Consider the following 13,319-nt stretch of genomic DNA (forward strand, 5'->3'; position numbering starts at 1 on the left):
ATTTAAACCATGTGAAGAAATTCAGTCTGTTATATAACTTAGAAGTGTCTTATTTTGAGTTGTATTTCATATTTTCTTGGTACTCATTTGCTACTTGATAAGTGCTTTTATATAAATGATCCCTATTTACTTTTTTGTTATGTTTATACAAAGTTCTGGATACGAAATTAAACCTTGAGGGGGGAAAAAAGCTTGTAGTTAATTCATTGTAGACAATTACAATGGGGAATGCTTGTTGTACACAATGCAGCACTTAGAATAAATGTTTTGCTGGTCACAGAATACCGAATGCCCAGCAGCTCCTGCTTACATGACACAAATACGCTATTGAAACCAGACTCATTGCCTGGATCGGATCCCTTTTGTACTTTTTGGCAGAAGTGATTTTTGATGAGGTGTACCCAGAGCGAAATACTTAGTGTAAAGAGCAAGCAGATCATATAAATTGGGATATTTTGTATAATTTGGTCCAGCAGACTTTGGGCCTGATTATGAATTTAACAAATGGGATACCATCACAGACGTAACAGCTATCCTGTCTGTTGTATTACAAGTTCCATTACATCCTATGGAACCTATAATAGGGCAGACAGGATATCAGTTACATTTGCAGCAGTATTCTATCTTCCAAGATCGTATTCAGGCCATTAATCATTTGCCATTTGTTAGACATTGTAGAGCTAATCCCTCGAACCATACCCACCTTCTTTTCGAGCCATAGATGTACATGATGGTTATGGTTACTATGAACCTGAATGCTCTGTTGTTTTTGTAAAGCCATTTGGTGTTGCGGATAGTGCACTCAACCTGATACGTGGGTGCACTTTTTTTTAATCCCTAATTCAGGGCTCCAAAAATCATAAAAATGTTACTTGACCTGCAGGTAGAGTAACTTAAATAATCAGTTTTTTCTTAATTCTCACATATAATTGCACCTTCAAATATGTGCGCTCAGCATTTCTGCAGTACAAAAAAACCTCTTGTTTTATTAAGTAGACTAAAGTTTGCTGCATGCATCACAAGAATCTAGCCCACATACCCATAAGGTCTAGCCCACGTAACCTAGGACTTCTTTTAGTTTACTAACAACATTGCCATCAGGACAGGAGTTTTTCTCAGTTTGTTTCAACACTCAGTGTTAATAAATATATAACTAAACCATGATGTGGTAACGTATTGTCATCTACAGACAGTAATTTTCCATCAAAAGTGCAAAAATCAATCTATCCACTAACTTGCAGCTTTACTGATAAAACTAGAGTGTATTAACAATCTGTGAAAATTGGGTTTCAGAAAACATATCCTTTGCACATCAAGTATTCTGATTTATTTTCATCCTATTAAAATATCTTTACATTGCACAAATATAAAAAAAGGGCTTTCACAACTAAAATATATTTTGAAATGTTTGCACAGTTGACTTAGTCATTTAAATGTTGTGTCTTAGGAGAAACCTTACACACAATATCCTTTTATTTTACATTCTAAGCAGCAGGTCACACAGTTCACCTTACAGAGTCCTGGAACTCTTCAGTTAGAAGGAAAATTAATTGTAAGAAAAACTGACTTTTGACTTCTGTCTGCGAACACAGAGCAAATGTGACATCAGAACAAGATTTAAAGGAATCTTTTATTGCCCTTCCACTTTTAAACTGAACAGGACACTTGTTCAGTATCAACTGGCCAGGAACCAGTAAGTATTAAGAATAGCTCGACCTGATCAAATAAGACTTGCCAATGCAAGTGGTCGAGTGGACTTTTCGAGCCCTGTATTGTTTTTTAAATCTATTTTACTTACCATTCAATAAATGTCTGTTTTTATTTCTGTTACAACGGAGTATTAAGTTTGTGTGTGATTGAATGGCGTGTAGTGAGTTTCTTACTCCCATTTCTTTATTGAATAAGCCCTATACAATCTTGTTTGGTCAAATATCTGACCGGATTCATATGTAAACATAACTGGATTAACATGGCTCTGGTACATCACTGGGTGATGGTTATCCTACAGGATACTGTCTCAGATATGTTTTCAGAAGTGCAAGGACAACATCTACTGGTGTTAGAAACATTTGATGCTGTGCATTCTAGTAGAATGGCACAAAGAATCATCCGCGTATTCAGAGATGCTTGTTGGTGTGCTGGTGCCTTATGCTTTACATTTCGCTGTCAGTGAGTAAGGAGGGCTCAAGTTTGAGCGCGGTAGAGTTTAGAAGGAGTTACCTTGCAAACTATGAGGTTTGTCTCCACCTGGGGATGGTGCAGTTGATAGTCACCCTTGGGGCATGCATCAGGGTGATTTCTTTACTACACTGGAGAATGTTAATTCTCTGTTTCATTGCCTTTAAAATTCTGCTGCAATGAGCTACGACAGCAGCATTTCATGAAGTGGGGCCCATTTGCCTACATTTTGTTTTCAGGGAAAGTAAGGTCAGACCATGCACATAGATCCTGGGTGCTCCAGACTGGATGAGCAGGGTGTGGTGCTTGAGGTTCCGTGACTCAGCAGGTGTCCCGTCCCCCACGCCAACCCAAAAAAAGAAGAGCAGCATCAATAGGATCTCATCAGGTGGTTAAAGTGCCCCACCTGCACTTCCCAAGCCTTTATATTTGTTTGTGAGACTGATCAGGGGAGTTTGGGAATTTTTTCAATCTTCCCTCTGATATTCTGGACATCTCATTCTCTATTTATGCCTCCTTCTTCCAAATCCATTTACTCTAACCCTTGAACCTGTTTTGTGGCCAAGTGTATCGAAGTCTGTCAGCTCTCAAGGCATGATGGTTTGCTGTTTGTTCTTTCTTTGACCTGGAACGGTTACTCTATGCATGTTTAAAGGCAACCTCTTAACCATATTTAAATCTCATGTTTAACTGAGATGCTGCAGTGGGAGTGCACTTGTTCATGATTTTGTGTTAACCCTTCGTACAATGTACAACCGATCTGAGACTTTTTTTTTTAATCGGCCCTATCGATAGCAGAGTGAGCACACTGCAAGACGAACGAGTTACTTACCTTCGGTAATGACTTTTCTGGTGGATACATTAGCTACCTGTGGATTCCTCACCTAATGAATACTCCCATGGCGCCAGCATTCGACGGAAATCTTCTTCCTAGTCTCTGCACGTCGACGAGGACGTCACCCTAGCCCACGCGACGCCGTCTGACGTCATACAGGCAATAAGAGGTCCTCGACGACGTGCCGAAGTCAGTACCACCATTTTTTACGTGCATGAGAACAACAACCCAATGCAATGAAAGAGCAAGGCAACATCCCATAACCTTGTAAAATACACAATATTGCAATGAATAGCTGCAAATTTAATATAACACTTTTTTTTTTTAAACCAACAAATATATGCAAATCATGTATATACACAAAGATATATACATATATACAGATAAATATACACAAGTATCCATATATACAACATCTATTGCAACCTTGAAGACCAAGAGGAGCGCACTCAAGGATTACTTGGAAAGACCAGAAAGGCAACTGGGAGGCGGGTGGGACCGTGAGGAATCCACAGGTAGCTAATGTATCCACCAGAAAAGTCGTTACCGAAGGTAAGTAACTCGTTCTTCTGATGGATACAACTACCTGTGGATTCCTCACCTAATGAATAGTCCCAAAGCAGTACCACACCCGGTGGCGGGTGCCTAAATGGTCAAACCAAGAAATCCTGCAGCACTGACCGTGCAAAATGGCCGTCCCTTCTGACCTCAGAGTCCAAACAGTAATGTTTCGCAAAAGTGTGAAGGGACGACCAAGTTGCGGCCTTGCAGATGTCGACCACAGGAACACCTCTGGCCAAGGCCGAAGTGGCCGACTTAGCTCTGGTGGAATGAGCTCTAATGCCCTCAGGAGGATCCTTCTTTGCCAAAGAGTAACAGATTTTAATGCAAAGAACAACCCACCTGGAGAGTGTTCTCTTGTGGGACTGCCTTTCCTCTCCTCTTGCCCACATATCCGATGAACAGCTGATCCTCCAGCCTGAAATCCTTTGTTCTATCAATAAAGAAGCTTAACGCCCTCTTTGGGTCCAGACGGTGCAGTCTTTCTTCCTCTTTAGAAGGATGAGGCGGAGGATAGAACGTGGACAAAGTAATTGTCTGAGCCAAATGGAAAGGTGAAACAACCTTCGGGAGGAAAGCAGCCTTGGTCCTCAACACCACCTTATCCCCATAAAAAGTTGTATAAGGGGGCTTTACCGATAAGGCCTGCAACTCACTCACTCTCCTTGCAGATGTTATAGCTACCAGGAAAACTGTTTTTATAACCAAATACCCTTAAGGGGCAAGAATGCATAGGCTCAAAAGGGGACCCCATAAGGAAAGTCAGGACCAAGGACAAATCCCATTGCGGCATAACAAATGGTTTTGGAGGATATTTATTTAGAAGACCTTTCAAGAATCTGATAACAATAGAGGATTTAAATAACGATGGTTGGTCTGGAAGACAAATGAAGGCTGACAAGGCAGACAAATAACCCTTAATGGTAGCCACTGCACAACCTTTCTGCGCTAGAGACAGAGCAAAAGACAAAACGTCCGATAGATGAGCATGTAAGGGATCAATCTGCCTCTCTCCACACCACGCAACAAATTTAGACCACCTATTAGCGTGGATAGATTTAGTGGAGTGTCGCCTGGCCGCTAATATAACATCCACTACATCAGGCGGGAGAGAGAAGGAACTCAGGTTGCCCTGTTCAATCTCCAGGCATGTAGGTGCAGACTCTGGAGGTTGGGGTGTAAAACCTGCGACTGCGAGAGGAGGTCTGCCCTGAAAGGGAGACTGAGCGGAGGGCACATTGAGAGTTGGAGAAGGTCGGAGTACCACACTCTCCTTGGCCAATCCGGAGCTATTAAGATGACTAGAGCCCGGTCTTGGCGAATCTTCCTCAATTCTCGAGGAATCAAGGGTATGGGAGGAAACGCGTAAAGCAACTGGCCGCACCAAGTTATTTGAAACGCGTCCCCCCAACGCTCCCTGCATCGGATTCTGGAGGCTGCAGAATAACGGACAATGCGCGTTCTCCAGAGTGGCAAACAGATCTACCAGAGGAAACCCCCACCTTTGGAAGATTAAACGGGCTTGATCTGGATGGAGACGCCACTCGTGGTCTGCCGAGAATTGGCGACTGAGACTGTCCGCACGTACATTCAAGACCCCGGCCAGATGATTTGCTACCAAGCAAATCTGATGGTCCTCTGACCAGGACCATAGTCGAAGAGCTTCTCTGCATAGAAGGTACGACCCTACTCCTCCCTGTTTGTTTATGTACCACATCGTGGTAGTATTGTCCGTCAGGACCTGTACCGACTGACCACGAAGGGAAGGGAGGAAGGCCTTGAGAGCCAGACGTACAGCCCGTAACTCTAACAGATTGATATGAAACATCTGTTCCTCTGGAGACCAAAGGCCTTTGATCTCCAGATCCCCCAGAGGAGCTCCCCACCCTAGAGTGGAAGCATCCGTTATGACCGTGGCCACTGGTGGCGACTGCGCGAACTGCTTTCCTTGTGAAAGATTGTTGCTCGCAATCCACCACTTCAAGTCCACAGCAGCATCTCTGGAGATCTTGACAGCACCTTCTAGATCTCCTTTGTGTTGAGACCACTGCCTTCGGAGGCACCACTGAAAGAGCCCTCATGTGCCAGCGAGCATGCGTGACCAACAGAATGCAGGAGGCAAACAGACCGAGCAGACGAAGGACCTTGAGAACTGGAACTACCGCTCCATTTCGAAACATTGGAACCAATTCCTGAATATCTTGAATCCGCTGAGGCGGAGGAAAGGCTCGACTCAATGTTGTATCCAGTACTGCCCCTATGAACAGGAGGCGCTGAGAGGGCTCCATGTGAGATTTGGGCTCGTTCACCGAAAAGCCCAGGTCGAACAACAACTGAGTCGTTGACTGCAGATGATGCGACACAAGCTCCGGAGACTTGGCTTTGATCAACCAGTCGTCCGAGTAAGGGAATACTGCTATCCCCTTCCTTCTGAGCTCTGCCGCAACCACCGACATCACCTTCGTGAAGACTCGAGGTGCTGAAGTAAGACCAAACGGAAGGACCGCAAACTGATAGTGCTGCAATCCTACCACAAACCGGAGATACTTCCTGTGTGACTTGAGTATCGTGATATGAAAGTAAGCATCCTGCAAGTCGACAGACACCATCCAATCTTCCTTGTTCAACGCCAAAAGCACCTGAGCTAGGGTCAGCATCTTGAACTTTTCCTGTTTTGAGGAACCAATTCAAGATCCTCCGATCCAGGATTGGTCTCAACCGACCATCCTTCTTGGGAATCAGGAAATACCTTGAGTAACAACCTCGACCCCTTTCCTGCTCTGGGACCAACTCCACCGCGCCCTTTGAAAGGAGGACTTGTACCTCCTGTTCTAGCAACAGGAGGTGTTCTTCTGAACAATAAGATGGGCGAGGCGGGATGGGGGGGTGGGAACTCCCGAAAGGGAAGGGTGTAGCCTTTTCCCACAATACTGAGAACCCAAGTGTCCGTTGTAATAGTCTTCCACTTGCGGAGAAAATGCTGTAATCTTCCCCCTACAGGAGAGGAGTGAGTGGGAAATGGTGGAAGCCTAAGGCTGCTTTCCCTGCTGCACCCCTCCAGAGGACGAGGAAGAGGCAGAGTGCTGCTGAGAGGCTCCTCTGGTGCGGGCCCTACCTCTCCCTCTAAAAGATCTATAGGGATGGGAAGAGGCAGGTTGCTGGAATCTCCCCCGAAAGGAAGAGGAGGAAGAGCCACGCCCAAATCCACGAAACCTCCTGAAAAATCTGGAAGAGGAAGAAGGAGCTTGGAGCCCTAACGATTTGGCTGTGGCCCTGCTCTCCTTAAATCGCTCCAAGGCCGAATCTGCCTTGGCCCCAAACAGTTTGTCCCCATCAAACGGGAGGTCCAATAGGGTTGACTGCACATCTGCGGAAAACCCCGAATTACGGAGCCAGGCCTGTCGCCGTGCCCATTGCCCTAGCCACCGAGTCGGTCGTGTCCAGCCCAGACTGAATAATCTGGGTCGCGGCAGCCTGGGCGTCCGAAACAACATCCAAAAGACCCTGGGGAAGCTCCGTAAATGATGACGAAATGTCATCCATAAGAGCATGGATGTATCTCCCCAGAATGCAAGTTGCGTTGGTGGCCTTCAACGCCAGACTGCAGGATGAAAAAATGTTCTTGGACTGCGCATCCAGCTTTTTCGAGTCCCTGTCTCCAGGCACCGTCGGGAAAGATCCAGGCGCCGATTTTGATGAACAGGAGGCTTGCACCACCAAGCTCTCCGGTGTAGGGTGTCTAGAAAGAAAGCCAGGGTCAGATGGCGCAGCTCGATACCTCCTGGTCACAGCCCTATGAACCGCTGAGGAAGATACTGGCCTCTTCCACACCTGTAGCACCGGATCAAGCAAAGCCTCATTAAACGGCAAGAGAGGCTCCGCTGCAGCAGAGGCCGGATGAAGCACCTCCGTTAGAAGATTCTGCTTCGCCTCTGCCACCGGCAATGGCAGGTCCAGAAAGTTAGCTGCCTTCCGTACTACAGCGTGAAAGGAAGCAGCCTCCTCCGTATATTCCCCTGGAGACGAAAGATCCCACTCAGGGGAAGTGTCCAGCCCACTGGCTGTATCCAGACCATGCAGTCCATCACCAGAGTCCTCCAGTTCTCCTTCCTCCAGGACTCGTTGGTACTCCTGCTCTTCCAATAGACGAAGAGCACGTCTCCTCGAATGTAGCCTCTGCTCGATACGCGGAGTCGACATGGCCTCCGCCGAAGTCGAAGATCGGCGCTGATCCCCAGAAGCAACCGACGCCGCGTCCGGCGCCACAGGCTACTTCGGCGCCGATGAAAGAGCAGGACGAAGAGGACTTGGAGCAGATGGACCCACCGGAGTCACAGGACGAAATCCCGACGGGATGGAAATCTCCGGGGCCAATCCCTCTGAAGCCACCGGAGCGGCCACCAGCGCCGAGCCCACGTTCCCAAAAGGGAGAAAGGGCATAAAGGGTGCCGGCCGTAGAGGCGCAGGATCACCCAATGGAAAGGCCAAAGGACCAGCTGGAACACCCCCTGGAGCCATCTGTTGGAAGATGGTATACATCGCATTTAGAAATGCGGTACTATCGGCTCCAGGGGTGGGAAAAGCCGGATACTGGGGTGCCTGTATCGAAGCGTACCCCGACGCCGGCCTCGAAGTCTGCGACGCCGGAGACAACACAAGAGGCTGCATCACCTCAATCACCGACGCCTGTCCAGGTGAAGTCGGTGACGCCGGAGAGGGCAACGGCGTCGACGGATGCGGCGTGACTGTGGGACTGACCTCCCAAGTCCTCCGGCGCCGATCCGAAGGCGACCTGGAACGAGTCTCCTCGCTTGAATGGCGCCGTGAATCTCTACGGCGCCGGGAGTCTCGATGACGCCGATGCCTTGGCGAAGAAGACTTCTTGTGATGCTTTTCTTTCTTCAACTTCGCCATAAACAACTTAGCCTCACGTTCCTTGAGGGCCTTTGGATTCATGTGCTGGCATGAATCGCAAGTCGAGACGTCGTGGTCGGAGCTCAAACACCAAAGGCAGTCTGAGTGAGGATCTGTAACTGACATCTTGCCCCCACACTCTCGACAAGGCTTGAAACCCGACTTTCTCTGCAACATTATTACTGCAGAGAAGGCCTACGCAGCAAAAAATACACTGTAACCACGAAAGTAACAGTTGCTCCCTCGAAGATAACCGTTTCGAATGCACGGAAAAAAGGGAACTGACGTCGGCACGTCGTCGAGGACCTCTTATTGCCTGTATGACGTCAGACGGCGTCGCGTGGGCTAGGGTGACGTCCTAGTCGACGTGCAGAGACTAGGAAGAAGATTTCCGTCGAATGCTGGCGCCATGGGAGTATTCATTAGGTGAGGAATCCACAGGTAGTTGTATCCATCAGAAATGTGGCCTATCCTTCATTAACCACGTTTTTAAGCTTCCAGAAACGTTTTTTGTTATGACTGAGCTATTGGTACAGGAGCTCTACGATTGTGGGAGTGGGGGAGGAGGAGGTGTAACTTATTAACTAGTCCCCACTTTCACTTTCTGTTAACCCTTAGAGACTGGATGTGGTAAGAAGAATACCTCTGTATCATTGTTTCAACCTTCACATTTATTGTGGTGAACCAAAAGGATCATTATCTATACCTCAGATTTTGCAGAAACATTCATCTCAACTTTGATACTTCTCCTTTTTCTTAAATGTCATGCTTCTCTAGCATATTGTTAAGGAATTTTTAGTTTTCATGAGGTGTGATAAACATCCTAAAGCAAGATACATTTTAAAGTGTTTGCTATCTACTCTTAGGAATATTGTTAAGGTTGTTTTTTTTTTTTTTTAAACTAGCGTCAACAAGTTTCGTAAATATGTATTTATGAATTTGGAATTTGTTCCCGGTCACATTTGTAGTTGGAACTTTTCTTGTGAACTGAATGGAAGCTGTCATGACGTTGTTTTTTTATTTTATTTATTTTTTATGCTGTTTCTTTCCTGTTAGCAGGTAGTGATTGGTTGTTTGTAATTATGTTCTTCTTTTGTTTTACATTTTCCTTTCTTCTGAATCACTGCATAACTGATCATGAGATAGGTATTGATGTTAAAGAATGTTCAGTATCATTTCCAGACGCAGTAGATCATTGCCAAAAGGCACCGTCTAAGCCAGTTGGCCCCAAAGGCAAGCCCTTTTGTCTTCGCCAACCCTGATTTGAAATATGAAAATTGGAAACAAACACATTACTGCTCAAATTTTGTTTAACTGAAGGACTGTAGCAATAACGTTAATACTAGTGTTTGTGAGTTTCTATGGTTTAGGTTGCTGTGTTGTAGTGCTGTTGACTGGGTACTAATTCGTTAGCCACATGGCTTTGGTGCTGGATTTGGTGCATGGTGATGATGAATGCGAGAGCCCTCACTTTTTTAATACCACCAGGTGCCAGACATCCTGGCATTATGCGGCTCCACGTCGGAACCGGTGTCTGCCCAGGATTTGATGTCTGATCCCTTGCATACCTTCCACCGCTGTGTTCTGGTGTCCGGTCCTTTCTTTGTGTTTTCCAATGCAGATCCAGAGCTTGTTCCCTTGAGATACGTCCGGCTTAACAGAATTTTTCTTCCAATATTTTTTAAGTGTGCTACAGACCTGTCCACTATTAGAGCAACAGCATTCAAACCGTGCAAGGACTGCCACAAACAGCTGTGGGTGATTGACCCTCACAAGGTCTGTCTAGGGTATCTGGTCTTCAAGCGCGACGCTGTGTTGTGTGAGAAATGTGCCAAGATGACCCCGAAGGCCATTTGAGAGTGAGACCAAGCTTTATGTTGCAGAACATATTCTAAAATAAAGGATGTGGATGCGCGCTTGTTCCAGAGACCAATCTCCTGAATGATGGTCACTGAGATCTTAAGGTAAATCTAAAAAACACAAGAAGTCTAAACACTGCTCCCCTATGTCCTGCCACGTCACCATTTGGAATTGTGTGGTACCTTGGGTGCCTCCAAGACGCAAACTGTTTCCCAACCCAGAACCAGTGCCAACTCTCCTTCCAGTTCGGTCTGACTTACAGCAATGTTGCAGCAAATTAGTAAGTTTGAGGAGGCTATGGACCAAAATCTTAATTACCTAACTGGATCCTTCTGACTATTCTTCAGGCCCCAGGGATCTGAGGTCAGCTCCAGTTGGTGTACCACTGGTAGATCTGTCCCCAACTTATTGTGCCAGTTAACCTTACTACGAGGCCTGCCCAGAATTCTGGCCCAACACGGGTACTCCTTAAGGCACCACATCCCACACTGTAGTCCTGAGTGACGACAGCAAAGGGAAGCTAAAACCATGTCTGATTCGAAAATGAACCCAAAGCAACTTTTGTTGCTGTTGCTTTGACCTCCCGTATACCACACTGCCAACCCCATGTCGCTTCTGCAACAATTTCATTAATATCCCTGTGATGATGATGCCACCAGTTCCTCATATGAAGACAAAAGCTGTTTTTAGATCTCCAGGACTCCTGTGACCTAGATAAATTATCTGACACTGGCCTTCACTTACCCTTACCTAATGTGGCCACAGAAGCGTTAGCCTCTCGTTTGGAGAATAGTAGAAGTTTTAGACTTAACCCTGCTCATCACTCAGGTCAAGTCAAATGTCTTAATGGCACCTGGACAAAGCTAGGATCTTGCCTTCCAGTGAACAGGCAGATTGCAAGGTGGCACAGGTCTGCCCCAGTGGATCCTGCCTTACTCCTCCAGCATCCTTCACCAAAAGCCTAGTGGTATAGGCCTGTACTATCTGACTGAACTCTAATATGTTCCCAACTACTCCCCCAGAAAAAGTTGAAACACCTGGAGACTTTCTCGAAGAGAATGTTCTCTTTGGCCAGCTTTACTCTGAGATCAGTGAATAGCTGCGGTGTCCTGTAGTTACTTGCATGTGTTGTGGGACATGGTGGCAGACCTCTTTCACTGTGTTCATGAATGATGTTTAACCTAACCCTCAATGTGCCATACAACTGATAAGGCAAAAGATGAGGCCTAGACAATATAGACTGCCTGTTGATGGCAGTCAGAACCAGTGTGGTGCTTTGACATGATGCTTGGACCCTTCCATCTGATAAATGTATATATATTTTTTAATGACATTGAACAGTCACTCATGGATATGCCATTTCATGGCACTCGTCTTGATGACGGTAAAGCAGACTCCACGCTAGAACACTTTTAAGAACAGCAAAGCAACTGGGCTTTCTTGGCTGGCACTGCCTGTCCGGATGTTTCTTTTGCGGTCTCACCCTTTTGAGGCTTCAGAACAGAATACCAACAAAGGCAACATTAAACCATGTCTCAAAACAACAGGCCTCACAAGCCTTTCAAGGCAGAGGGTGGGGATCCGGCTGCCAATTGGCAACGATCTACCCAATCTCCTGCCCATCCCCCTGCAAATGGTACAAAACTCTTTTGTCACCCTCATTAACACCTAATCGCATAGTGGGAGGCTGCATCACACTTTACCTCCAGGGATGGAAGAGAATCACATCTGACCAGTCTGTGCTCCAACTTGTGCACAGTGGTTACTCCATACCCTTTATGTAACACCCACTCGACAAGCCTCCACCACAACACCTCCCAGAGGACCACTTGTCTGTAGTCTAAGAAGTTCAAGCTCTTAGCCAAGGGCCATAGAGAGGGTACTGATATCAGAGATTGGGATTGGCTGCTGTTTGGCACCAGAAAATAAAACCAGTCCCTATCCTAGCTCTCGGCCCTCTAGACTTCTTCCTGTGGAAGGACAAGTTTAAAGTGCTCACCCTTGCACAAGTTTTTTCTGCAATGGACCCAGGTGACTGGATGGTGGCATTGAATTTGCAAGGTACTTACGTTCAGATCCCAGTTCTTCAGTTGCACAGATGCTACTTACAACTTCAGGTATGCCACAAGCACTTTCAGTTCTCAGTAGTCCCTTTTGGTGTTACAAGGGCATCTTGGGTATTCAGAGGTAATGGTGGTGGTCACTGCCCATCTGAAAAGTCTTCCGATACCTCAAAGATTGGCTGCTGAAGGCAGGTGCCTAAAACAATTCTAAACCACCTCTGGACAAAGGCACACCTTTTGACATAGTTGGGTTTTACAATCAATGTGCCGAAGTAACATTTGACTGCTTCATAACTGTTCTTCACCGAATCAGTCCTAGACACTGCTCTTCAGAGTCTTCGTTCAACCTCAAGAAGTACAAGGCATTCTGGCTTTGATCCAGGTCTTTTAGCTCTTGACCTGGGTCTCCGAGCGACTCAGGCTTCTTGGCCTCCGGCTTCCTGCTTGTGAACCACACCAGGTGGCAGATGTGGGCTCTGCAGTGGAATCTAAAGACTCTGGGCTCAACACCAAGGGAACCTTTTGGATTCTATCCAGGTGAAAGGCCTGCTGTGGTGGTTGCCCAATCGCAGTTTGACCTGTGGCAGCCTCCTCTCCTAGCCCTACTCAGAGCTAATGGTCGTGAGAGACACATCGTTGCTTGATTGAGGTGGTCGTCTGGATGAGGTGGCGATCAGATGACTGGTCTCAGGTGGAAGCTTGCATTCCAAATAAGCATACTGGATTTGCAGGCGACTCACTTGCCAAAGCGTTCCTCCCGCCCATCAAGAGGGAACAGGTACTGGTTAATAAAGACTGCACTATTGCCATCTGTTACTACAGTAGACCAGGCGGAGTAGGGTTTGGGTTCTGTGCCAGGAGGCCTTGTGCTGCTGTAAGTGGCTAAATAGCTAGTGCATCTCACTAGT

At 46.5% G+C, this 13,319-nt stretch overlaps 1 protein-coding gene across 6 annotated transcripts in view; it reads left to right on the forward strand.

The window, feature by feature from the left end:
- UBAP2 (ubiquitin associated protein 2) overlaps positions 1-13,319 on the forward strand; it is a 1,102,091-nt gene that overhangs the window by 93,475 nt on the left and 995,297 nt on the right. The gene's annotated exons all lie outside the window — the stretch shown is intronic.

The sequence above is a fragment of the Pleurodeles waltl genome, chromosome 1_1 (genome assembly GCF_031143425.1).
Source record: "Pleurodeles waltl isolate 20211129_DDA chromosome 1_1, aPleWal1.hap1.20221129, whole genome shotgun sequence".
Lineage (NCBI taxonomy): Eukaryota > Metazoa > Chordata > Amphibia > Caudata > Salamandridae > Pleurodeles > Pleurodeles waltl.